This window comes from Rhamphochromis sp. 'chilingali' (genome assembly GCF_963969265.1).
Source record: "Rhamphochromis sp. 'chilingali' genome assembly, chromosome: 3".
Classification (NCBI taxonomy): Eukaryota; Metazoa; Chordata; class Actinopteri; order Cichliformes; family Cichlidae; genus Rhamphochromis; species Rhamphochromis sp. 'chilingali'.
Genome location: NC_137931.1, coordinates 30617078 through 30644100, shown reverse-complemented (window position 1 = coordinate 30644100; position 27023 = coordinate 30617078). Strand labels below are relative to the sequence as shown.

The 27023-nt window shown below is 41.0% G+C and overlaps 1 long non-coding RNA gene across 1 annotated transcript; it reads left to right on the top strand.

Moving 5' to 3' along the window:
- Window positions 1-6133: 6133 nt before the first annotated feature.
- Window positions 6134-11314, top strand: LOC308394449. The gene is made up of 4 exons (XR_013971216.1): window positions 6134-6241; window positions 7260-7333; window positions 7410-7540; window positions 8115-11314. It is a non-coding gene; the product is annotated as an uncharacterized lncRNA (long non-coding RNA).
- The last annotated feature ends 15709 nt before the right edge of the window (window positions 11315-27023 follow it).

The window sequence follows — 27023 nt, the reverse complement described above, 5'->3', positions numbered from 1 at the left end:
ACCTTCCATGAAGGTATGAATTATTATACACTCAACAAAAATATAAACGCAACACCTTTGTTACTGCTCCCATTCCCCATGGGATGGACGTAGAGACCTAAAATTCATTCCAGATACACAATATAACCATCCCTCCCAAACAGTGGTCACAAATCAGTCCAAATGTGTGGTAGTGGGCACATCTGCTATATTGAGATAATCCATCCCACCTCACAGGTGTGCCACATCAGGATGCTGATCTGACATCATGAGTAGTGCACAGGTGTACCTCAGACTGCCCACAACAAAAGGCCACCCTGGAATGTGCAGTTTTTTGCGCTATTGGGGGTCTGGGGACCCAGAACCGGTCAGTATCTGGTGTGACCACCATTTGCCTCATGCAGTGCAACACATCGTCGCATGGAGTCTATCAGATTGTCAATTGTAGCCTGTGGAATGTTGGTCCACTCCACGTCAATGGCTGTGCGAGGTTGTTGGATATTCGTGGGAACTGGTACACGCTGTCGTATACGCCGGTCAAGCACATCCCGAACATGCTCAATGGGTGACATGTCCGGTGAGTATGCTGGCCATGCAAGAACTGGGACATTCTCAGCTGCCATCTGCCCTGAACAATGTGAACCATGATTCATCCGTGAAGCGCACACCTCTCCAACGTGCCAGACGCCATCGAATGTGAGCATTTGCCCACACAAGTCTGTTACGGCGACGAGCTGGAGTCAGGTCAAGACCCCGATGAGGACGACGGGCATGCAGTTGAGCGTCCCTGAGACGGTTTCTGACAGTTTGTGCAGAAATTGTTTGGTTGTGCAAACCAATTGTTCCAGCAGCTGTCTGGGTGGCTGGTCTCAGACGATCTTGGAGGTGAACCTGCTGGATGTGGAGGTCCTGGGCTGGTGTGGTTACACGAGGTCTGTGGTTGTGAGGCCGGTTGGATGTGCTGCCATATTCTCTGAAACGCCTGTGGAGACGGCTTATGGTTGAGAAATGAACATTCAATGCATGGGCGACAGATCTGGTTGACATTCCTGCTGTCAGCATGCCAATTGCATGCTCCCTCATTGCTTGTGGCATCTGTGGCATTTTGCTGTGAGACAAAACTGCACATTCCAGGGTGGCCTTTTGTTGTGGGCAGTCTGAGGTACACCTGTGCACTACTCATGATGTCAGATCAGCATCCTGATGTGGCACATCTGTGAGGTGGGATGGATTATCTCAATATAGCAGATGTGCCCACTACCACACATTTGGACTAATTTGTGACCACTGTTTGGGAGTGATGGTTATATTGTGTATCTGGAATGAATTTTAGGTCTCTACGTCCATCCCATGGGGAATGGGAGCAGTAACAAAGGTGTTGCGTTTATATTTTTGTTGAGTGTATTTGATTGTGTCCTTCTCACTCAAAACTATGACAATATACATCTTACTTTTCTGAAGCTCCATCAAATGGATCGCCCTCCTTCCCAGAAGCAGGTGGTAACAGTCCATCATACAAAACTGTCATAACGCCAATGTCATTGTGAGCTAATACTGGGCTAAATGATGGAACCCATTTATTTATTTTTGTTCATGTGTTTTCTTTTAACTTCAAAAATTACAGATTTATCATCTAGTTCCAGTTCCTGATGTAATTAAAAAAAAATGAATCTATGGCATATATTCAATATATATATATATATATATATATATATATATATATATATATATATATATATACCCAAAGATATGATAAAAACTTTTAATAATGGCAGCAGATATTATAAATCCATTCTGATCATGTCACTCACATTTTTCTTTCCATTCTTCCTCAGTCATTAGAAAATAATGCTGAATTTGTCCTCGGATATGACCTAACAGCTGATTTGCATGACTAAGAGTGCAAATTCTGTGGTCCTTTCAATCTCTGTGATTCCTTAGTGCTGTAATTGTGCTTCTGTGGTGCAGTCATGGAGCTTTCTAAATGAATGAGCTGAAGGAAAACAAGCTTATTTCCTTTCTGTGACATTAATAATTTGCCATGCCGAGTATAGTTTCATTATTTTAAAAAAAAATGCTGCCCTGAACAACACGTACTCATGATAGAGGAAGAATCTAACCAAAGCTGCTGCAGAGATGGATAAGTGAGAGAGGAATGAGAGAGATGAGAGATGAGAATACGAGTTGCAGGAGGATGAGGCGACTAAAGGAGGCATTAATATGCATTGTTGCAGACATTCCATGTAAATAGCCCTTTCTCCCCTTGCTCGTCTTGGTTTCCTGTTTTTATGCAGACACATATAGCCACGAGTGCAGGTACATGTAGGAGACAGCCATTGTTGTCAGTCTCTGGTGCATCAAAACCAATATCAGTTCCCTCCAAATTAATTACAAGCTCTCTCCCTGGCCTGCTTCTGTAATAAGTCTCTCAGGGAGCACAAGTGATGGGCTATACTGTGTCCTGTTCCTTCCTCCACAGGCCTGACAGCTATTTCCCCCTCAGCTGTGGTCTTTCAGCGCCTAATACAACCCACCTCCTCACCACCACTTCCCTTCTGCCCTCACGCTGCGTGAGAGAGGATGAACCTGTGAGACAATCACTCCCTGAATTGGCTTTGTGTCAAGGAGAATTAAGTCATGTTCCATAATGGGATCAGCACCACAGAAACAGCCCCCATGTGTGATGCGCTGGCACAGTGTGGATGTATAACGACTTGTTGATTATCAGTGTGTGTAGATCAAATATTCGGTCACAGTGTGGCAGGATATTAATGTGATGAAATGGCCTCGATGGTTCAGGGTGCAGCAGCAATGAGATTTTGATCAGTCATCTTCCTGGCTACTTGCTAAACACACCATTATACAAACTGCAGTGGTGTTTGGTAAACCAAGCTTGGTAACAAATAATTCAAAAATGCAGTAAGGTTAGACTTTCTTCAGAGTGATGCACAAACTTGCAAGGAATCTAAAAAACCCAAAGCCCTTGGTCTATGGCTATGGCTGCTGAGGTATGAAATCTGAGGTCTAAGCTGCCCCTGACAGCCAAAAATGGAGATGTGTAAACCAAGCACTCAGAAATGTTTCTAACACATAAAATCTGTAAAAAATGTGTCCTTCTTAAGCTGCAGAAGCTAAGGTCCACAAACTCATTTAAACTACTGAAGCTAAGTCTATTTTGTCTAACATACATAAAGCCAGGGCAAAAACAACAACAAAAAACAGCTAAGCAAGTTTTTTGTATAAGTATAAAAATTAATGTGTTCAAGCGCTCTTTAAAAAAAATTAATTACATAAACGAAAACAGCTATTTCGTTAGTATTAGTAGAGACATAAACCACAATCTTCTGTTTGTAGTCTTTAAATCACAAACCAGTTTTAAAACTGAATGCTTCAGTTTTCTGTTCAGTGTTAAAAAAAAAATCTTGGCCATGATGTATGGAGTCTAAGATTTGTAAGCAGCTTCTATGATATAAAAGAATGAGACCCTCTGTAAAAAACAAACAACCATTGTGCCTTTAAAGTTGTTCCGCTCTTAATTTTATTGCAATCCGGTTGTTCAGTCTGACGTCACTAGCCGTGTCTGGGTCTAAACTCCGCTGCAGGTCCATATATCAAACGATCACTATGGCATTACTGAGAGTTAAAAAACTGTCTAAAGTCTTTCATCTTTAATAAAATGATCAGCGTTCTGCTCTACCAGGTGTAACAATTGAGTTTAACATCCAGGCATCCATGAAAACGGAATTTATGACATTTAACGGAGTTAGAAGTTAGCAGGGAGTTAGCTCACTAGCTTCTATCTAAATACAATATAGCAGAGGTGTGGACTCGAGTCACATGACTTGGACTCGAGTCAGACTCGAGTCATTAATTTTATGACTTTAGACTTGACTTGAAAAAATGTTCTAAGACTTGTGACTTGACTTGGACTTTTACACCAATGACTTGGGACTTGAATTGGACTTGAACCGGTTTACTTGAAAAGACTTGATATTTTACCCCAAATATAAAATTTAACATGCATATTATATAGAGATTGAAAATGTGACGTCATTCACGGGTAGAACCGCAAAGGATTCTGGGAACTCGTGGCAAGCGATACTAGCGCACGCAGGCTTTCAATTAAAATCAGTTATACAGCGATAAAAAGAAACACAAAAATGTCAAGAAGCTGTTGTATTATTAACTGCAATAGCCGGTCGCATGACAGCCACGGGAAGCCGACGAGTAAAGAGATCGGTTGTTATCGGATTACGTCGTTGAAGAGAAATTGTTCGAGCCATGTTTCCGAAGTAACAAAGAGGCGACTGGATTGCAGCCATTCAAAGACCAAATATAACGTCCCAGAACACTCCAGCTCACAGGTTAGTCTGCTCCAAGCATTTCCACAAAGATCAGTCTGCTGTTGTAGTTAATACGTCATTTTTCTTAACATAATTGGTGATATAGGTTACAAGCAAGTCTGGCGCTGAACAGAAATTGTCGCGCTATGCTCCTTTGTTTATTGTGCATAAATAGTGAATTGTCCTGACACAATATTGCGTTTCGCCTCTGTTATTATGGTACATTGACAAAAACATATACTTTTATTCACAGGATAAAACAGTTGTTTTGTATCACTAATTGTCCAGTACGATTACAGCATACAATATTATTGTCACTGCTACATTTCTGTGATGCTACCAGAAATTATTTCCACTGCTAATTAATTACCATTGAGCTCAAAGGTCCTATTAATAAACGGTTAACGAATGTGTATTTATGACGACGATTTGTGAGACTGGTAAACTTATGATACGTACGATGGTCTTTACTTTCTACACGGTGCATTTCAAGGTCCTGCACCCATCCGTCGGTAAACTGTACCTGGGCTTGTTGCAGTGACCGGAAGTTACTAAACTTCATGAGTGTATGCACTCACTCCAAGAACCGTATGATTATAAATATGCATATAAATATGCTACGATGAGATAGCTGACTTCATCTAACTAGCAAATGTTTTCCAGGCTACGTTGGTGATGCAGTTTTTTTTAATGTGTATGATATTTTTGTCATGCGATTTTAAAGCCAGTCCTACAACCGCATCCAAGAATAACATGCAGCTTATCTCAGAACTGTCGGTGAAAATTATTCTTGGAGCTAGGTTTAATTGAGCTGCATTTTAAAGAGGTGCAATTTCACAATTTGTGTATATTTTCTAAGTTCACTATTTTGTCATGTGTTGAGAAAAACACAGATATAAAAATTACATGGTCTAATATTTACATTTAGCATATAACTGCAACATGCTTTTTTTCGTTTTTTTTTTTAAAGACTCGAAAGGACTTGAAATTCAAAATTTCAGACTTGTGACTTTACTTGGACTTTTACACCAGTGACTTGAGACTCGACTCTGACTTGCCTGACATTACTTGAGACTTGACTTGAGACTTGAGGATAAAGACTTGAGACTTACTTGAGACTTGCAAAACAATGACTTGGTCCCACCTCTGCAATATAGCATGTCCTGACTGCGGGGTTTTGGAAACAAATTCAAACGTACAGCTCTGCTATCACTTCCAGCATAAATGAAGACAGAAAACTAAACAGCAGTGACGTTTGTAGGGTTACTGAAGTTTGGCTAGCTGGTATATAATGATGTGCTACGTGACCGCTAGCGACACAGCTATGTTAGCATAATATAAACAAGCTAACTTTTTTTCCACTCGATAAAAGTTAACGTGAGTGTTCTCGGTGGTCAGGAACAAATGTAATCGCATGGCAGGATGCTGTAAAAGGACCAAACTTCAGCCAGGAGAACAACTGAGATAATCCATCCACAATACGAGGTTAGTCATTCATATACTGCTGCATGGGCTGGGCTGTAGTTACATCCTAAGGTTTTAAAAACTAAGCTTAAATAAATGATTAGCGGTAATAAAAGCCGAGGGAGGTCAACAGTGATCACTGACTGTTTTAGGAGCTTTTTGAGATCAAATAGAAGAAAATACATAACATTAAACATGTTAACAACACAAAAGCCATATTAAACGCAGACTACTTTAGACCCGGAAGTAGGATTCGTCGCGTCATCACTGAACAACCGGATATAGGCGCTCTTTGCAATGAGCTAATTTTATTTTGAAATTCGTTTTATTTTGAAAACCAGTTTCGGGAAGTGACAGAATGTCAGCCAGGTTTGTTTAGTTCCTAGCGGATCACATGTGGGGAAATTTAATCCAGCGACATCTGCCTTTTGTTTGTGCCATCGACACCACCGTCTGTAAGTTTTCATTTGTATTGAATTGTAGGATTGTATTTTATGTATATTTTGTGAAAATATTTGCTGTAGATGAATACTTTAGTAGTTGTGTGCTAAAGCTAATGGATGTGTATTGGAATCTAATTTTGTTGTGCTAATGATGCTAGGTTAATTTTAGCTATGTTATTTGTATTTCAGTTTTACTCCATGAGGAAATACTTACTAATTAAAAGGAGTTGGACGCTACATCCTGACTTCGCGCGTTATTTCAAGTGGAGTTAGGCTACTGCTGAATTGTGTAGCATACACACACAAGGAGTGCAGGATAAAAGTACAGACAGCTCTCTATTTGTGCAAACACAGTTTTCATTTGATGTTTAAAATCTATAACTGTTAGCCATTTCTAAAGAAGAAAAGTTTTAGTCTGCAAATTGTATCTGAGGCACAGGAAAAACTGGTCTGCAAGCACATTCTTTAAACAAAAGTCTTTGGTGAACTACTGTCTGCACCCTGCAAAGTCTAGGGATTCCTGCATATATGCCTTCAGGGATTTTAAATGAACTATGATAGTGCCCACCTTAGTAGATGGACTAATTATTCATTTCTGAATATTACATATATCTATTTTATCATATTGTATTAAATGAACTATGAAGAAAATGGATAATTTACCTGAAGGTTGATTTGACAAGCATATAAAAGATTCAGCATAAATATATTATTATTATATTAATCTAAGGTCTGTAATTTTCTTTTCATTTGGGGTTGCTCTGTTTACATTTCAACTAAATATACACTGACTGGTAACTTTGTTAGGTACACCCATTCAACTGCTCGTCAACACAAATATGGCCACATGGTAGCAAACCAGTGCATTTAAGGCATGTAGACATAGTTGAGGTGATCTTTTAAAGTACATAATGAATCAGAATGGGTAAGAAAGGTGACTTACCTGACTGATCATGGCATGGTTGTTGGTTAAGAATTTAAAAAACCAAAAAACTGCTGATCTGCTGGCATTTTCCCACAACCTCTATAGGTCATGTAGCAACGGCAAGGATTTCCAATACTCCATAAATTCAGGGCTTATCTCCAGACAGTGACTAGTAAATGGTAAGCAATGCTATCAATCATGGAGCTCCCTGCTGTGTGATTCATAGTAATGTGTTTCCATTTAAAATTCCCCCAGGGTGGAAGAGAGAGGAAAGAAGAGTAGAGGAGAACAGCAAGTCTCTAGGCATCAAATTCCCCACAACAATCAATATGTGGAGCTCAAACAGTCCATGCCTCAGTCTACCCAAAGAAAATAAATGTATTAAGGTAAGGAAATGCTTTAAAGAGAAAGGAAACGTGTTTGTGTGAAAAAAGAATAATCAGGAATGGGGCATCAAAGTAAAAAAGGCTGGAAACATCTGGAAACATGGCTGCTTACATTAAAAGCCTGAGTGGGTCAGCTTTGAAATGCAGTGTCGCTAATGGTGCATTAGTTCAAAGACAGCAAAATTGAGGTCTATTATGGAAAAGAAGCAAAAGAGTTGGATAATGAGATAACAGCAATAGCAGATAAAGGTGGCTTCAGGACAACCTGGGCGATAGTCTGGGTGAATTTACAGACTTGTAAATGATCATTTTTATTTTCATCACCAATTGCACTGAACACTACATGTCAATACTATCATAGAAATGCATTTAGGTCCAAATATTTATTCTTACACACTGCATGCTCTTATATAATAAGATGAGCTTCATCTTATTATGAGCATCAATTTGAGAGGAAAAACTAAATTATTCATTAACGGTTGAGGAATTACAACCAGTCTTAAACCCCCATATTTCAGAAATGATGTTTAAAAAATATAGACAATAACACAAGTGCATTTTTATACTTTTCTAGAGACAATGACTACCTGAAGCCTGGAACCCATGGACATCACCAGAAAGCGTTTTCTCCTACCAAGTCTCTTTCCTGCATGTCTTCCATTTTTTTCCTCCTCCATTTAGTTTTCTCTTCAACATTTGAAGTGGAGACAGATCGAAGGGAGACTGGGTGACTGACAACCACAGTAGAATGTTTAGTTTCTTTAACTGTTAAATTCTTTTAGTTTATTGTCCACATATACTATGAGACAGTGTTCAATCAACAATGTTTGATTTTTTCCAGGCAGGGCTCTAGAGTGCGACCAATTTGGTCGCAAATGCGACCAAATTTTTCAGTGGTGCGACTAAAAATAAATATTTGGTCGCACAGGTGCGACCAACTGTTCCGGTAACAAAAAAAAAATCTCTAACTCTCCGTGTGGTCAACAACAGACACACATTATGCCCCTATCGTGGACTAAACCAATCAGAGATAGTCAGGGGCGGGACCTCTCTGATTGGCCGTGGTCCAGTTGAAAGTGCAGGTGGAAGAGAGAGGTGAGTAGCTTGAATAAAGCGATATCAATTCATTAACGGATTCCACACAAAGACCTAAACACGGAGCGGACCCAACACATCAGAATCAGCTTCGTCTTTCTCGGCTTTCTCACTCGACGGCCCGAACACGGACACGCTGTCGGAGCTTAGCGATTCTTCGGGTCCGCGCTGTGTTTACGTCTTTTTGCGCTGATTCTGAGCTGCAGGTTTTGCCTCTCTCCAACCAAAATTCACCGAGCCAGCAGCAAAAGAAGCAGCAAACTGCGCTTCACATTTGATCAATGTCGTCATGAATTCCCTCTGACTTTTGCTGTTTTGCTTCCACCACGATAAAAATCACACTTCCTGCACAGCTCTCTCTCTCTCTGTACTTCAGGAACAGTTTCCCGTCTCAAATCTGTTTTCTGCATTATTCATTCGCTTATTACCCACCAGTCTAGCGTTTTTTACAGCGCTTTTTCTTTTTTCACTTAAATGACCTCGGACAAGAAAGCCTAATTTCTGCTGTTCAATACTGAAGAAATTTAAATTTCTTAAAATTATGCAAAATTGCAGAATATTGCAGAATATTTTTAAGGTTATCTGCTATAAAAAGCCAGACCAGGAAAATCTCCTTCATGTTTTCCTGTGTTTTATTCTCAGTTACTTTCACACAAAGGCCTCTGCTGTGATGTTCACAATTCTGATGAAGTCAGTACTGATAAATGATCAGAATTATAATATTTCTGACTGTCTGAGGCTAAATTGAATCAAATCAGGACTTTGAGAACCGGAATTGAATGGATTATAGAAATCAGTGATGATACTCAGCCCTAGTGAGCAGCCTAGGCCTGAGAGAAGTGGATGTAGCTGTGGGTAATAAGAAAAGATGAAAAGAACTATTGATAACTTTTTTGTTAAGTTAAGGCCTGATCTGTCTGAAATTCATAGCCAGTGCTCTGACACAGTGCCATCAATATTTGAATGCTGAAAAAGCACAGTGTATCCAGAAACACATTATATGCTGCAATAAATGCACTGCCCAAGTGTCCCCTCTCCCCACGGCCTTTCAGCAGCAGACAGGAGCAAACAGGTCGTCAGAGGAGGCCAAGATGATGATTAAGTTTAACATTTTCTACAATATTGACAAAGCACTTTAAGCACAAGTTTGTTAGTTAATAATTTAGAAATTAATATTGTCTGTATGGACTTCCCCCCCCAAAGAAAGTGCACATGTAAAACTGCGGTGTTAAGCGATGCGGTTGAAAAATTTGAGTGCGCCTAACTTTTGTGCCGGTACGCCTAAATTTTTAAAGTTAGGCGTACCGGTGCGCCCATGTCAAAAAGTTAGTCTAGAGCCCTGCCAGGTGTTTATGAAGCTTTTTTGTAAATTCACTAAGTTAGTTCTGTACTCACTCATTTTTTGTGCTGCTATTCTATTCCTTTTGTCACTTCCGCTTTGCCATGCTGTCAAACTCAATTCTGTTGTTCTGGTCCAGTAGTTTTCTTGCCCTTCTTCTGTGAGCTAATGAGTGTCTCTGTGAGTCTAATTGAACAGTTTTGTTAAATCAAAAGTACTCAAACTACAGTACTGTGCAAAAGTTTTAGGCAGGTATGGAAAAATGCTGTAAACAAAGAATGCTTTCAGAAATATAAGTGATTGTTTATTGGCCCCAAATGTAATCTGCAGCAGGACAACGACACCAAACATACAGCCAAAGTCATTAAGAACCATCTTCAGTGTAAAGAAGAACAAGAAGTACTGGAAGTGATCGTATGGCCCCAACAGAGCCCTATCGCAGCGGTCCCCAACCTTTTTTGCGCCACGGACCGGTTTATGCCCGACAATATTTTCATGGACCGGCCTTTAAGGTGTTGCGGATAAATACAACAAAATAAAACTAGTACCGGTACCGAAAAAAAGAAAATTTATCCATAACACACGTGAAAAGACCAAGGAAAACAGAGTAAACGATTAAAAACGATAACAAAACGCTGAAATCGATAAAAACCCTGAAAACTATCCATTTCACACCTGAGCCTCAACTCTCGCGGAGGCCCGGGGGTTGGGGACCGCTGCCCTATCGCAACAATCATTGAGTGTGTTTGGGATTATATGACAAGACAGAAGGATGTGAGGAAGCCTACATCCACAGAAGTTCTGTGGTTAGTTCTCCAAGATGTTTGGAGCAACCTACCAGCCAAGTTCCTCCAAAAACTGTTTGCACGTGTACCTAGAAGAATTAATACAGTGTTGAAGGCAAAGGATGGTCACACCAAATATTGATCTGATTTAGATTTCACTGCATTTTGTTGATTGATGAAAATAAATGATTGACACTTCCATTTTTGAAAACATTCTTTGTTTACAGCATTTTTTCTCACCTGCCTAAAACCTTTGCGTAGTACTGTATATTCTGCTTATTGAGCTGTGTTCGTTCATATTTTCAATAAAGATTAGTAAAACCCAGTCCCTATCAAAGTCATTTATGTCCTTGTCTTTTGCTTCCACTATGCTTTTTTTTGTAAACTAATTTTGCCTTTGTATTCTAAAAATAGAAAAATGTTTCAATTTGTGCCCTTTTGAGATTGTTCCAAAAAAGTGAAGCCAAAAAAAACAACCTCACAGCAGGAGGAAACACTTTGCAGTTGGAAAGTTATCTCACAATATCATTTGTCACTGCAAGATATTAATAAAAGGTGGAGAAAAATTATTGTTATTATTCATTTATTTTGCTTTGTGATATAGTGTCAGTGTGGGCTCAGATGCATGCTGAAACAATTATTATACTGTGATTTTCATATTTGAAACTCAATGAGAGATGTCATAAGTGACACATAAGGATTTTTGTGACACTTATGAGGAAATGCAACCCTGCTGTCCTCCTCCTGCACAGCAGTACCAGCTGTCAAGGCAGAGTGTGAAGTAGAACCGCATCCTGGATCTGTACAAGTTTCCTCAGCATCTTTGTGAGAAATCACATGCTATCAATCAGAGTACCACTGTGAGACATATGATGAGCGCATCAGTCACAGGCTGTCCAGCTTTAACTCATTCAGTGGAACACAGATGAGAGAAAAACCGACGAGCACAAATTCTGTTAAATGCAAGTCATCTGACTAAACCATCGCATCACATATGTGTTCACACCTGAATTGCAAGGTAGATGCAGGAATTAGAGGATTGTCTGGGACTTTAACATTTTCTTTTACACCTGTTCAAGCTGTGGAGCTCTTTCCCTCAGCTAAGCTAATACACACACTGAGTCACATATTAGTATAAGTAGATAGATTTCAAACTAATAACACAGCCAGGATGTTTCATTCCTCTGATTAGTCAACCAACATTGCCAAGTGTGGTATGCACAGTGTGTACTTTCACCAAAAGTAATATTAAAATGTCCTGACAGATTCAGTGTAGCTCAGGGCTGAGGAGGACAACTGCCATATTCCCAAAAGACTGGATAAACTCGCATTGAATCTATGTTACAGTTTCTCTATGTGATGTGTAGAAAAACACACACTGTCACTGATCATTAGAGTCAGACAGTGCCTGTTTTGATGATGAGATAATTCATAGTCATAAATAATTAATTCACTGCCAGATTAGATTAAGACTAGGCATAAAAATGCCCATTCCGAATCTGGAGACACTTATATCATTCACCATGCATTAAGATGGAGATTTCAACACATGAAAGAAACAGATTCTTGCATGTTTGATGTAAACACAATGTGTCCAGGAGTGGTCAGTTGCACAGCTGAAGTTGCCAGCATGTGAGAAGAAAAATAATTCAGTTGGATCATGGTGGCTGGAGTGATTCTTATGTAGTTTCTTTTTCCTCTACTTGGGGACTCAAAGCACTTTCTACAACATGCCTTCTTGGCCCAATCATACAGGGAACAAACCACCGACCTTCCAGTTAGCAGATGAACTGCTCCAACTCCTGAGTTACAGCCACTCCATCATGGAGACACAGTTGAAGGACAGATCAACTACAGAGTGGGTTTTCATTGTGGTGTTGCTCAATCCCAATGAGGAACAACAAGGAACAGATGTTGGTTTTTTCCCCTCATTTATGTGATTTAAACTGATCTTTTAGTGTGAAATGTCAAAAACTACACTGTTACTCCAGCACTGGCTTATCATCCAGCACAGCAGGACACCAAGAAACCACTTCCATTTCATAGGCTGTTATCAAGAGTTTAAGTGGGCCAGAACAGCGTTCAGTTAAAGAGAAGTCGAATGTGATAGGAAGATTAATGTAAATTACTGGTGAATTAGTTAAATTTTTTTGTGCTGCAGACTGATGGCATGGAAAAACTTGCTCAGTAATAAGAAATGAAATACATCCCACATTATTGCACCTTCAACACATTCCTGAAATTTGATAAACTAGACTCAACTTGTCATAATTAATTTCACAGCTTTTTAAATCAGATATTGGAAGCATATATTTGTTGCTGAATTATGTTTTTGTGAAACATCTTGTAAAAGCAATTGAAGCTTAATTCCAAGATTGAATGAAAATATTTTTGGCAAAGAATAAAATTTAGTGATGTTTAAGGTGATGATGGCAATTATAGTGAAATATAAATAAAATATAAAATCTACTAGTGTAAATCCTTTCCTTATGTGGCATCACTACACTTGAGATTAGTTCCCCCAACTGCTAAATCCTATGGTAGCCCTTGGTAGTCTACGTTGTTGTGATCTGGTTTATAGTTAAGGGTCTGTACAGTTAGTTCTATGGCTAAGTTAATTTTATGCTTCACACAGAAATAGGATCTTTCATAAAAACTCTTTTGCATCACCATCTCACACAGAGCACACACATATACTTTGATTTAACATTAAGCATTACAACATTCAAAAAGGAAACTAAGGAAACTTTATCTATTCTTTTGACCTAAAATCTGTGCTCATGCTGTATATGAAACACATACTTTCTATTCTCCACACACTCTTTCACAGGACACATTCACACATTTATTTTAGTTTTAGTGAATATAGTGTGAGGTTTTTTAACTTCAATAAAAATGCTTTTAAATATATTTGTTGGTCTACTCAAATGTTGAATATGGAGAAATACTGCTGTCTTTTACCATTTATAAATCCATAATCCTTTGCTAGATTTAATTATGGTGAGACTGATTCACTTTTACTTAATTGTGAATAGTTGTAACAATTTTTTTTTAATAAAAAAGGACATCTCCTATTAAGTCTATATGCCACATTTACATACTTGTGTTCAGAAATGTGCAATGATGTAGAAAGTAGAAGTAAATTGGAATTGTTACAATGTTATTTTAATGACATCCAAAGATGTAACATGTCACAACAAAAGAAAAGTAAAGTGCAGGTAATGCATTCTGGTTTAAGAAATACAGCAGGTTCTGAGGCGCTATTCTACAGGAAGACTCTGTGGCATACTCGTATTGAAACAGAAAGGCCTAACAAAGATGTCACAAACCAAACAAAGCCTGAATGGAAATGGGTCTGCTTTCATTTTACTTTCATTCTCTGACATGCACTTGGAGACATGAGGAAAATGGAGATTGAGTGATGCTTGGTGAGCACAAAAGACCTTTTCCTTGTGCAAATTATCCCTTTAGACTTTGCCCTCACTCTGTACTTCCATCAAGTCAACACGGTCACAAAACTCATAAATATATTTTACCAAACCCATTAGTGATCTATTGCAAAAAACTCTTTGAATTAAACTTTTCAAATAATCTTCCTAGCCTTTCATAAGTCTACAATATGAATGATAAAAAACCCAATATTCTGTCTAGGAAAATATATATATTTTTGTCATTTCACAATCCAACCCCGCTGTCTCTTCCAACTTCAATTTGGACAGTCCGGGGGAGGTGTTAAGAGGCCATGTAAAGAAAGATGGAGAGGATAAATGGATGGCTACTGTCATTCTAAAGGCAGATTTCTCATTATGGCTGAGTTAAATCAAACCAAGATGACAATTTAAGGCTTATTAGGGCAACACATTAGAGCAGAGCTGAGATTATGAAAGGGGGCCCCATCATAAAAATGTAAGATGTGATAGAGTAGCTGCTATTTCACATCAGGATAAATACAACCACTTCATGGTAATGTGTTTTGAAGTGCTGTCCCCTAAAAATAAATTATTTGAGCTGATCTTCTATTAAAAAAAAAAAAAATCTTTATAAATTATAGTATTTCAAATTGTAAGCACACCAAATGTACTGTTAGCCTGCCAATGCCAGACGTCTGTTCCATAATAGTTCACAAAAAACCTCTTATCTTCTTTGTGCATTGAGACTGTTAATTATATTTGATTTTTCTACACATGACATAGAGAAACAGAAAAAAAGATTCTCCTATAGCTGATGCATGCTCAGAAGTGTATGTTTCTACCAATCCTATAGCAGTGAGTTAGTTAAAAGAAAAAGAAAAACAATTGGAAGGAAATTTGGCCCATACTTGAGAATATGAGGGCCAGTACTTCAGGAACTGCAGAGCTTGACTTGCAACGGGACAGTGCTAACACTATCAAATAGTAAGTATTCATTTGAGATTACTGTAGTTCAAATAGTGCCAGATGTGTCATGTGGCTGGGAATCAGATGACTGGAGAGGGGTGGAAAATGTTTAGGGCATATGGTGAAGAAGTGGGTCTGGGGAAGTAAAGAACAGCAAATGCTGGGCCTGCAGGAAAAGAGATTTAAGTGTAGAAAAGCATCAGTGTATTCATCTGTGCGCGGTATACTGCATGTGACATTTAGTACCAAAAATTCTTTATCAGTCTCAGTAGATATCAAAAATAGCAAATACATATCTTCTATTCCACTCTGCAATCATTCCCATCTGCTCTGTATGTTTGTTAGTGCGTATCATACTGTGTGTGTGTGTTTGTCAGATAGCAGCATTGACAGGCTTGTGAGGGTACAGATGGCTATCGGTAGGCTTGGGCAGGGACAAAAAGTCCTTGATATATCTACAATAATAATCCATACACCTTTTTTGTCAAAGAATGCCCAACTGATAACACCGGCAATTTAGTTGGGTGAGGATCCCTCCCCTTCCACTTTCAATTTTCTTTGGAGTGCTTTAAAAAATACGTTTGCTACTGGAAAAGCACATTTAGCAACACTTTTAAAGAGTGTGTCTCAACCATCTACTCCGCTCTGAACTTGTTTCAGAGGATTTGGTGCTCCAGAGAGGAAGGTAAGCTGGGCTAAATGTAGGCTTAGAGAGGGTCAGATAATGAAAAAAATGAAGAGACGCCATGGGTAAAAATGTTCAGACTTTAAAAAAAGTAAGGAGGGAAAGAAAAAAAAAGCAGAAAAACCTTAAGAGAGGGGCTCGTATCTAAAGCAAAACCCTTCAGTGAACGTAGAGATGCTTTAGTGTTTAGGGTTTAATAACGCCTAACAGAAGCCCTGGAGGAAACAGCCACTGGTGTTAATCTGTCTAATCTTGTTCTAAACAATGGTGCTATCTCTACCTCTACCATTGATCATCTCCCTGTGTGCTATCTGGGCCCCTGAGAGAAAAAGCTTGTCCCACATTATACCTCTCAGCAGCCAATCCTCTTAGTGCCTAATAATCTCTTTTATTCCATATAGATATCCAATCCAATCCAATCCAATTTTATTTATAAAGCACTTTAAAATACCCAGCACAGGAACAAAGTGCTGTACAGAAAATAAGTTAAAACAATAGAATAACAAAAAACAGCAAATTAAATAAATAAAACACATAAGACATAAAATTAAAACAGCCCTATGTTAAAGCAAAAACAAGATAAAACAGCATCGAATCACCTAAAAACAACTAAAATAAAAATAAAAAACCAACATCTCACGTGGTGTCAAAGGCCAAGGTAAAGAGGTGGGTTTTCAAGAGTAACTTAAAAACAGATAAAGAAGTGGCCTGTCTAATCTCTAAAGGAAGCTCGTTCCACCGTTTGGGAGCTGCTACAGCAAAAGCACGATCTCCTCTAAGTTTACGCCCAGTCCTGGGTATCTTCAGGAGCAGCTGATCAGCTGACCTGAGAGAGCGGGTGGGTGTATAAGGCTGTAGCAGCTCAGAGAGATAAGATGGAGCTAGGCCATGGAGAGCTTTAAAAGTAAATAAAAGAATTTTAAAATGAATCCTAAAAGAAATGGGCAGCCAGTGAAGTGAAGCTAAAACAGGGGAAATGTGCTCAAACTTTCGAGTGCCAGTTAAAAGACGAGCTGCGGCATTTTGCACCCTCTGTAGATGACTAATATATAATGCACTGACCCCTATATAAAGTGCATTACAGTAATCCAGCCGAGTGCTAACAAAGGCGTGGATCACTGTCTCAAAGTGCTGCCGTGAAAGAATTGGCTTTATTTTTGCCAGCTGCCTGAGGTGAAAGAAGCTAGATTTTACCACGGCCTTAATTTGATTATCAAACTTTAGATCACTTTGACCCCCAGGTTTGTGACAGTTGGCTTAACATACTGTGCCAGGGAATCTACATACACATTGGGGGTCTCAGTGGGGCTACCAAAAACCATCACCTCTGTCTTTTTATCATTGAATTTTAAAAAGTTAACAGACATCCAAGCCTTAATGTCATCGAGACACTGAAGTAATGGCTGTGTAAGGTATCTGCCTTTTTTCTTTAGAGGGACATAGATCTGACAGTCATCAGCATAAAAGTGGAAAGCAATGCCGTGCTTTCTCAGTACAGAACAGAAGATATCCACAGTTAGCATCACGGTGCTGCCAGCTACTGCTAAACTGGCTAAATCTGCATGATACAGTGCACCAAAAGGAATTTTAGGACATATTTTACTCATGGGAGACTTTCATCGCTTGAGACGTGCATTGCTGTGTTTCAGAGTAAAGATAAATAGACAAGAATGGGGAAATCATGTTTTCCTTGAAGGGCAGTTGACTTCTTACACAAGGATGCATAAAAGGATGTTTATTCAAGCCACTCTGACAATGAAGTAAATTTATACAAAAGATTGATGCTTAGATAAGCATGAATATAAAACAAAGCTTAAGATGTAGCTCACAATCCGGTCATTAAGTCTGACGTCTGTACCTAAACTCCGCTGCAGGTCCATATATCAAATGATCACTATGGCATTACTGAGAGTTGAAAAACTGTCTAAAGTCTTTCATCTTTAATAAAATGATCAGCGTTCTGCTCTACCAGGTGTAACAATTGAGTTTAACATCCAGGCATCCATGAAAACGGAATTTATGACATTTAGAAGTTAGCAGGAAGTTAGCTCACTAGCTTCTATCTAAATACAATATAGCATGTCCTGACTGCGGGGTTTTGGAAACAAATTCAAACGTACAGCTCTGTTATCACGTCCAACATAAATGAAGACAGAAAACTAAACAGCAGTGACCTTTGTAGGGTTACTGAAGTTGGGCTAGCTGGTATATAATGATGTGCTACGTGACCGCTAGCGACACAGCTATGTTAGCATAATATAAACAAGCTAACTTTTTTTCCACTCGATAAAAGTTAGCGTGAGTGTTCTCGGTGGTCAGGAACAAATGTAATCGCATGGCAGGATGCTGTAAAAGGACCAAACTTCAGCCAGGAGAACAACTGAGATAATGCAGCCACAATACGAAGTTAGTCATTCATATACAGGGAGTGCAGAATTATTAGGCAAATGAGTATTTTGTCCACATCATCCTCTTCATGCATGTTGTCTTACTCCAAGCTGTATAGGCTCAAAAGCCTACTACCAATTAAGCATATTAGGTGATGTGCATCTCTGTAATGAGAAGGGGTGTGGTCTAATGACATCAACACCCAATATCAGGTGTGCATAATTATTAGGCAACGTCCTTTCCTTTGGCAAAATGGGTCAAAAGAAGGACTTGACAGGCTCAGAAAAGTCAAAAATAGTGAGATATCTTGCAGAGGGATGCAGCAGTCTCAAAATTGCAAAGCTTCTGAAGCGTGATAATCGAACAATCAAGCGTTTCATTCAAAATAGTCAACAGGGTTGCAAGAAGCATGTGGAAAAACCAAGGCGCAAAATAACTGCCCATGAACTGAGAAATGTCAAGCGTGCAGCTGCCAAGATGCCACTTGCCACCAGTTTGGCCATATTTCAGAGCTGCAACATCACTGGAGTGCCCAAAAGCACAAGGTGTGCAATACTCAGAGACATGGCCAAGGTAAGAAAGGCTGAAAGACGACCACCACTGAACAAGACACACATAGTTCCCCATAGGGAACTATTTCCCTATGGGGACTAACATGCACACTTTACACTTTACTTTACTTTTACTTTACAAGCTGAAACGTCAAGACTGGGCCAAGAAATATCTCAAGACTGATTTTTCTAAGGTTTTATGGACTGATGAAATGAGAGTGAGTCTTGATGGGCCAGATGGATGGGCCCGTGGCTGGATTGGTAAAGGGCAGAGAGCTCCAGTCCGACTCAGACGCCAGCAAGGCGGAGGTGGAGTACTGGTTTGGGCTGGTATCATCAAAGATGAGCTTGTGGGGCCTTTTCGGGTTGAGGATGGAGTCAAGCTCAACTCCCAGTCCTACTGCCAGTTTCTGGAAGACACCTTCTTCAAGCAGTGGTACAGGAAGAAGTCTGCATCCTTCAAGAAAAACATGATTTTCATGCAGGACAATGCTCCCTCACACGTCCAAGTACTCCACAGCGTGGCTGGCAAGAAAGGGTATAAAAGAAGAAAAACTAATGACATGGCCACCTTGTTCACCTGATCTGAACCCCATTGAGAACCTGTGGTCCATCATCAAATGTGAGATTTACAAGGAGGGAAAACAGTACACCTCTCTGAACAGTGTCTGGGAGGCTGTGGTTGCTGCTGCACGCAATGTTGATGGTGAACAGATCAAAACACTGACAGAATCCATGGATGGCAGGCTTTTGAGTGTCCTTGCAAAGAAAGGTGGCTATATTGGTCTAATCTGGTTCTAATTATTTCAACAATGATAGAATGATAGAGCTAGAGGCTTTGACTTTAGGAGGCTTTTAGATAACGTCTGTATTGGAGTTAGTGACTATGATTACCAGCAACCACAACAGAGCCTAAATTTATTGACTTGAGCCATCAAACAGTTTTTGGTAAATGGATGTATTTATGGATTCACTATTACCTGTACAATTATACACTGGTGCTTGTCATTGTTGCCTCACAGCACGGGCTTGCTGGGGCTGTGTAGAGTTTGCATGTTATTCCTATGTACCCCCTATGTCTGTATGAGTTTCATCAGGGTATGTCAGCTTCCTTCCACCATGAAAAAACAGTTTACAGATTATAAATTAGCCATGGGTTTGAAAAAGACTGAATGGTTGTCCATCTCTGTGTGCCTTTCTTGAGAAAGTGCACCCTGTTCAGGGTGTACTGTACAACTTGTCCTTATTGTGTTAAGCCTTTCTGTGATCCTAGAAAATAGATGGCAGGAACGGTACCACTGTACAGTTTTATGACAGCCAAAAGAGAGATGTTTATGTTTTTGCCCCCTCCCCCCAACCATGTAGCCTGCACTGGGTCTCTTATTCTGAAAACTGACCAGAGTCTATATGCCATTACTGTATCCAAGTCCCCGCCTTTCAAATCGGCTCTGAGCCGATTCAGCTTCTGTTAAAAATAGATTAGTCATGCATTTTTAGGAATGCAGGTCAGAGAGCAGCTTCTAGGATGTTCCTGAAACACTTTGCTGCACATCTGGTGGAATCACAAGCACTGGATTAAATGGTTGAGAGTAACTATGGCACATTCCTTTTATCCCAGCAGCAGATATCGAGCAGCCATTACCCAAATCAAGCAATAGGAAGAAAGAAATGTACTTATTTATTTTTAATTACACGAACAGGGCACAGCCATGCAATCCCTGGTGGGATTCTAGCACACCTGTTGATGAAAAGTTGTCTATTTCTAAAATTTGATAATTAATATAATACAAACTTCTTCCATACATGGCTACATGTTCACCCCATTTAACAGAGAAAAATATATTAAGTAAATTCCACTTTATATTTTGGAGCTTATAATGTTATCAGCAGAGAGATGTGTTAATGACTTGGCAGAAAAAGATATATTGAGGGTATCAGTGATATTCCTAATCCCTTTAACAGTATCATAATACACTGTGCCCTGTTCGTGTAATTAAAAATAAATAAGTACTTTTCTTACTTCCTATTGCTTGATTTGGGTAATGGCTGCTCGATATCTGCTGCTGGGATAAAAGGAATTACTTCTGATGCTTAAAAGATAACCTGCAAAACTGAGAAGCAGCTAAAGTTCTGCACATCACTCTAACGGCTTCTAAAACATACAGCAATACATTGTTAGCCAATAATATAAATAAATCATGTTCAATTCCTTCTTATCATCTCTCCTTATTGGAATAGTTTCTGCAACTGGTTCATTTTTGTACTGTTTTTACTTTTGCTCAGCTGTTATTGAATAGTGAGTACTTTAATTGTCCCACAAGGGGAAATTTGGTAAAGGATTATTCTATTTATATTATTGTGGTCTTGGGTCTGTTTTCCTGAGTCTTTTCTCCTTGTCTTTCTGCCTTCCCAGTCATGTGTGTCTGTTTTCTCCCATCCAGGTTTCTTAGTCATGGTTTCAGGGTTTGCATTTCCTGTTTTATTTTGATAGTCGTCTGTTTCATGTGTATTATGATCAGTTTTGCTTCCTCTGGCTCATCAGTCAGATTAGTGTCAGCTGTGTTCCACCCTGTAGCCTGTTCCCTCATTATGCTCCTTGTGTATATATTAGGTAAGTCACAATTCAGGGGCAGCATCCTCCTGAGGCTGCATTTGAAGGCCGATTACGTCACAGCCAGGCGACGAAGGCGGTCCCAATTCGGCCGACAAATGAGTCCTTCATTTCCCCCAAATTTAAAGGATGGGTCGGGTATATCCTTCAAGGCCCAACCTATCCCAGAATTCATAGCACGGCCCAGCCAATTCCAGTTTCCAACAATGGGGGCAGCTACCTAGTTGTAATATTACTCTTTCAGGTTCACAAAATAAACTTTTAACATATTTTAGGTGGGAATGTAGCTGTGTATCTGCTTGATTTATGAAGACATCACATATTTGCAAAAGTGCTCCGACATTGTTGGAGATGTCTGTTACCCACCAGCTTGATAGCAAACTGGGAGGTCGAGCCTCACTAGAGCCGACGAGAATACCGGACTCCCTGCAGATCGTTTTCAGACCCCTGCGGTCTTTTGCTACTCAGGTTAAACATGATATAGAAATTACTTATTATCTTAAAAATGTTATTGTTTGGCTTTTTTCAGTGTTTTATTTGTTCGTGAGTAAATCTGTTTGGCTGAGATTAAAGTTCTACAGAAAACTGATTAAACAGAAGTGTGAGATGGTCGAGAATTTACTCCAGTGTCGTGTTATATATTAGCGAGTGAGGAGCAAACGGCTGAGTTTATTGAACTCCACCGAGACAGCTGGTGATGCAAATCTGAAGGCTAGATCGTCCCATTTCACAGCCTCGCACTTCCAGCCTTCTCGGTCTTCGAAGGACCCAGCCCACATAGACCGTGAAGGCCGGGTCCTCCGAAGGATGCCTCCTATGAATTGGGACATACCTATTGTCTGCATTTCCTTCTGTTCTCTGTCACGTTTTCCCTCATGGTTGTGTCCTCCCTTGCAATATGTTTTCCTTATTTTGTCAAAGGTTTGAATTTTCTAGTTTTGTTACTTGCATGTGATTTTAGTTTAATTAAAACCACCTATTAGTTTACTCCTTGAGTTTCTGAGCCCTGCTTTTGGGTTCTACCTCTACCACAAAGCCACTGTGATATAGCAACTTGAGCTTTCAGGCCATATGACTTTCAGGTGACATTTTGACTGAGCTTTGTGAAACTGATGCTTTTCTTGGCCAAAATGGAAACGGAAAAGTCATTTTTGTAATTTTCTTTCAGATCTAATCAGTGCCAAGTATCTTCAACAGTTTATTTGTTACCTATGCCAGCGGTCCCCAACCCCCGGGCCTCGGACCGGTACCGGTCCGTGAGTCGTTTGGTACCGGGCCGCGAGAGTTGAGGCTCAGGTGTGAAATGTATAGTTTTCAGGGTTATTTTGTTATTGTTTTTATCGTGTACTCGGTTTTCCTTGGTCTTTTCACGTGTGTTATGAAAAAATTTTCTTTTTTTCGGTACCGGTACTAGTTTTATTTTGTTGTATTTATCCGCGACACCTTAAAGGCTGGTCCATGAAAATATTCAAGATGGTGCCGAGTATGGCAGCCTCGTCGCGAGCTCCCCCAAGCAACAGCTTTTTTCTGTGTTTAATTTTACTTTTCCTTCATTTTTTCTTCATTTTTTCGCAAGTAGCACATGTCTCCTTGTGTACGACCGACAAACCTTACTGGACATAAAAGACGGTCTTTCTTATAACTTTCCGGAGTTCAAGTTTTGCAACACGGACGCTCCGTTTGCAGACCCCCCATTCATCTCACCTGAGACGCCTTTGTTCTCTGGCCCTGGAGGCCGCAAACGCCAACGCAGAGGGAGAAGATCTGGCGTTCTGGTTCGACTGAGACGGCGCACTAACAGACCAGCGTCACCCAGTTTATTACTGGCTAATGTGCAGTCTCTGGAGAACAAGCTGTGCGAGCTTCGGGCACGGATCTCATTCCAGCGAGAGATGCGGGACTGCTGCGTGATCTGCCTCACAGAAACCTGGCTATCGGACAAGGTACCGGACTTCGCAATACAACTACCGGGGTTCTCCGTGAATCGCGCGGACAGGTCACAGGATCTTACTGGGAAAAGCAGAGGCGGTGGTGTATGTTGCATGATCAACAACAGCTGGTGTGATTATGCAGCAGAGGCGGTGGTGTATGTTGCATGATCAACAACAGCTGGTGTGATTATGCGAACGTGCACCCGGTCAAATCCTTCTGCTCACCGGACCTGGTGTACCTGATGATTAAGTGCCGGCCATTCTGGCTACCGAGGGAATTTACAGCCGTGATTATTACGGCTGTTTACATTCCCCCACAAGCCGACACTGACCGAGCACTCAGGGAACTGTACAGCGCGATTAGCAGTGAGGAAACCCCACATCCAGAGGCAGCGTTTATCACGACCGGGGACTTCAATAAGGGAAACCTGAAGAAAGTCTCACCAAAACTCCACCAACACATCCATTTCAACACTCGTGGAGACCGGCTACTTGACCACTGCTACACCTCTTTCCGGGATGCGTACAAAGCCCTCCCCCGCGCCCCATTCGGCCAATCAGATCACCGCTCCATCCTGCTCCTGCCCCTGCCCGCCTACAGACAGAAGCTGAAACAGGAAGCTCCAACCCGGAGGGCGGTGCACCGTTGGACCGACCAATCGGAGTCTGCGCTGCGGGACTGTTTTGATCACGCGGACTGGGAAATGTTTCACGTGGCTGCTAGGGACATTGATGAGTACACAGACTCAGTCTGCGGATTTATCAGGAAATGCGTGGAAGATGTCGTCCCATCCAGAACAGTTAAATCCTTCCCAAATCAAAAACCCTGGATTAACGGAGATGTTCGCGCGGCACGGAGCACCGCCTTTGCCTCCGCGAACACATCGGACTACAAACACGCACATTACCAACTCCGGAAGACGATCAAAGCAGCCAAACGTGAGTACAGGGACAGGGTGGAGCAACAGTTTGACAACCCTCGGAGTATGTGGCAGGGACTAAACACGATCACAGACTTTAGAGGGAAAACCAGCACACCGCAGACCACGGCCTCTCTGTGTGAGGATCTAAACGTATTCTACGCTAGATTTGATACAGCGAACACCATGAGACCGGACAGTGTGCGCACCGCGGATGACATCAGTGCGCACACTGTGTCTGAGGAGGATGTGCGGAAGTGCTTCAGGAAGGTGAACGCGCGCAAAGCTACTGGTCCGGACGGGATTCCCGGCCGTGTCCTCAAGTCATGCGCGGATCAGCTGGCTGGAGTGTTCACACACATCTTCAACCTTTCCCTCTCTCTGTCTGTAATCCCAGCCTGCTTCAAAATGGCCACCATCGTCCCTGTACCCAAATCCTCCACCATCTCCTCACTGAACGACTGGCGACCTGTAGCCCTGACCCCCATCGTAAGCAAATGCTTCGAGAAGCTGGTCAGGGACTTCATCTGCTCTGCACTACCCGACTCACTGGACCCTCTACAGTTCGCATACCGCCACAACAGGTCCACTGATGATGCCATAGCCCTGACACTACATACTGCCCTGTCACATCTGGAGAAGAGAGACACGTATGTGAGAATGCTGTTTGTAGATTACAGCTCAGCATTCAATACCATCGTTCCCTCAAAGCTGGACAGGAAACTGCAGGATCTAGGACTGAGCAGCTCCCTCTGCAGCTGGATCCTTAGCTTCCTGTCTGACAGACGCCAAGTGGTCAGACTGGGCAGCATCACCTCATCCCCCATCACACTGAACACTGGTGCTCCACAGGGGTGTGTACTGAGCCCTCTCCTGTACTCTACACCTACGACTGCACGGCCACTAACAACTCCAACATCATTGTGAAGTTTGTGAAGTTTGCGGACGACACTACAGTGGTGGGTCTTATCATCAATGGTGATGAGACGGCTTACAGGGAGGAGGTCAGCGCCCTGACCCACTGGTGTCAAGACAACCATCTCACCCTCAACGTCGCAAAGAGAAAGGAGTTGATAGTGGACTTCCGGAGGTGCAGAGAAGTACACACCCCCATCACCATCAACGGCGCTGCTGTGGAGAGAGTGAGCAGCTTCCGGTTTCTTGGTGTACATCTGGCTGAGGATCTTACATGGTCAGTATACACAAACAAAACAGTGAAGAAGGCGCAGCAGCGCCTCTTCTTTCTCAGGAGACTGAAAAGATTCGGCATGAGCCCCCGCATCCTCAGGACCTTCTATCACTGTGCCATTGAGAGCATCCTCACTGGATGCATCACCACCTGGTATGGCAACAGCACCGCCTACAACTGCAAAGCTCTCCAGAGAGTAGTGCGGTGCTCTGAACGGATAATTGGAGGTGAGCTTCCCTCCCTCCAAGACATCTACAGGAAGCGCTGCCTGAGGAAAGCGGGGAGGATCATCAAGGACTCCAGTCACCCCAGCCATAAACTGTTCAGACTACTTCCCTCAGGAAGGAGGTTCTGCAGCATCCAGTCCCGAACCAGCAGACTGAGAGACAGCTTCTTCCATCAGGCCATCAGACTGCTGAACACGTCATAGACACCTCACCTTCACTACTGGAACTTCAACATTATGCACTCCATACTGTACAGTAATGCCACTGTTTTGCACATGTCTCAACTCTGTATATTTTTATATATTTTATTTATTGTTTACTCTATTTAACTTGTAAAATATGTGTAAACACACACACACACACACACGTAGAAAATATTTAGTATACACATCCAGAAATGCATATACTATTATATATTGTACATATATTTATTAGTTTCAGATGTAGCCATTCTTGTATATCGCTTGTTTACATTATTGTATTTTGCACAACTCTGTTGCTTGTGAAGCTCGCACACAAGAATTTCACTCACATGTGCTGCACCAATGTACCTGCACATGTGATGTGACAATAAAAGTGATTTTATTTTATTTTATTTGATTATTGTCGGGCATAAACCGGTCCGTGGTGCAAAAAAAGTTGGGGACCGCTGACCTATGCCATTAGTCTCGACCCCATGATAGTCCAAACTCGGGATACTACGAAACTTGTGATGCAAATACAAAGTGTCCTTCATTGCCATTAAGAATTTAAAGCTTTGGAGCCACACATCTACTCATACTGCTGCTAATTTAGACACAAAACCATATATTCAATTTCAATTCAATTTAAATCACAACAACAGTTGCCGCAAGGCGCTTTATATTGTACAGTAGATCGTACAATAATAGATACAGAGAAAAACCCAACAATCATATGGCCCCCTATGAGCACTTTGGCGACAGTGGGAAGGAAAAACTCCCTTTTAACAGGAAGAAACCTCTGGCAGAACCAGGCTCAGGGAGGGGCGGCCATCTGCTGCGACCGGTTGGGGTGAGAGAAGGAAAACAGGATAAAGACATGCTGTGGAAGAGAGACAGAGGTAATTAGTGCTTCTTCCTCTCTATCCATTATCTTGTATGTTGCCTCTTACTGTACTTTTTACACATCATCATCTGTCCTTTGTGCACTGTGTACTAAGCATTAGACAGCTGAACACTGTACGAGGCTCTAGTGTCAGCCCGAACACTTAAATTTTAAACCAGTAAAATTAAAGGGAACCAAGGATTTGTTCCACAAAAGTGAGGTGAATTCAAGAGATTCTTAGACACCTTCTTAAACAGATGTTTTAGACCCTGCTAGAAAAGGTTAAAAAGGTTCCTTTTGCTTTCAGACTCTAAATACACT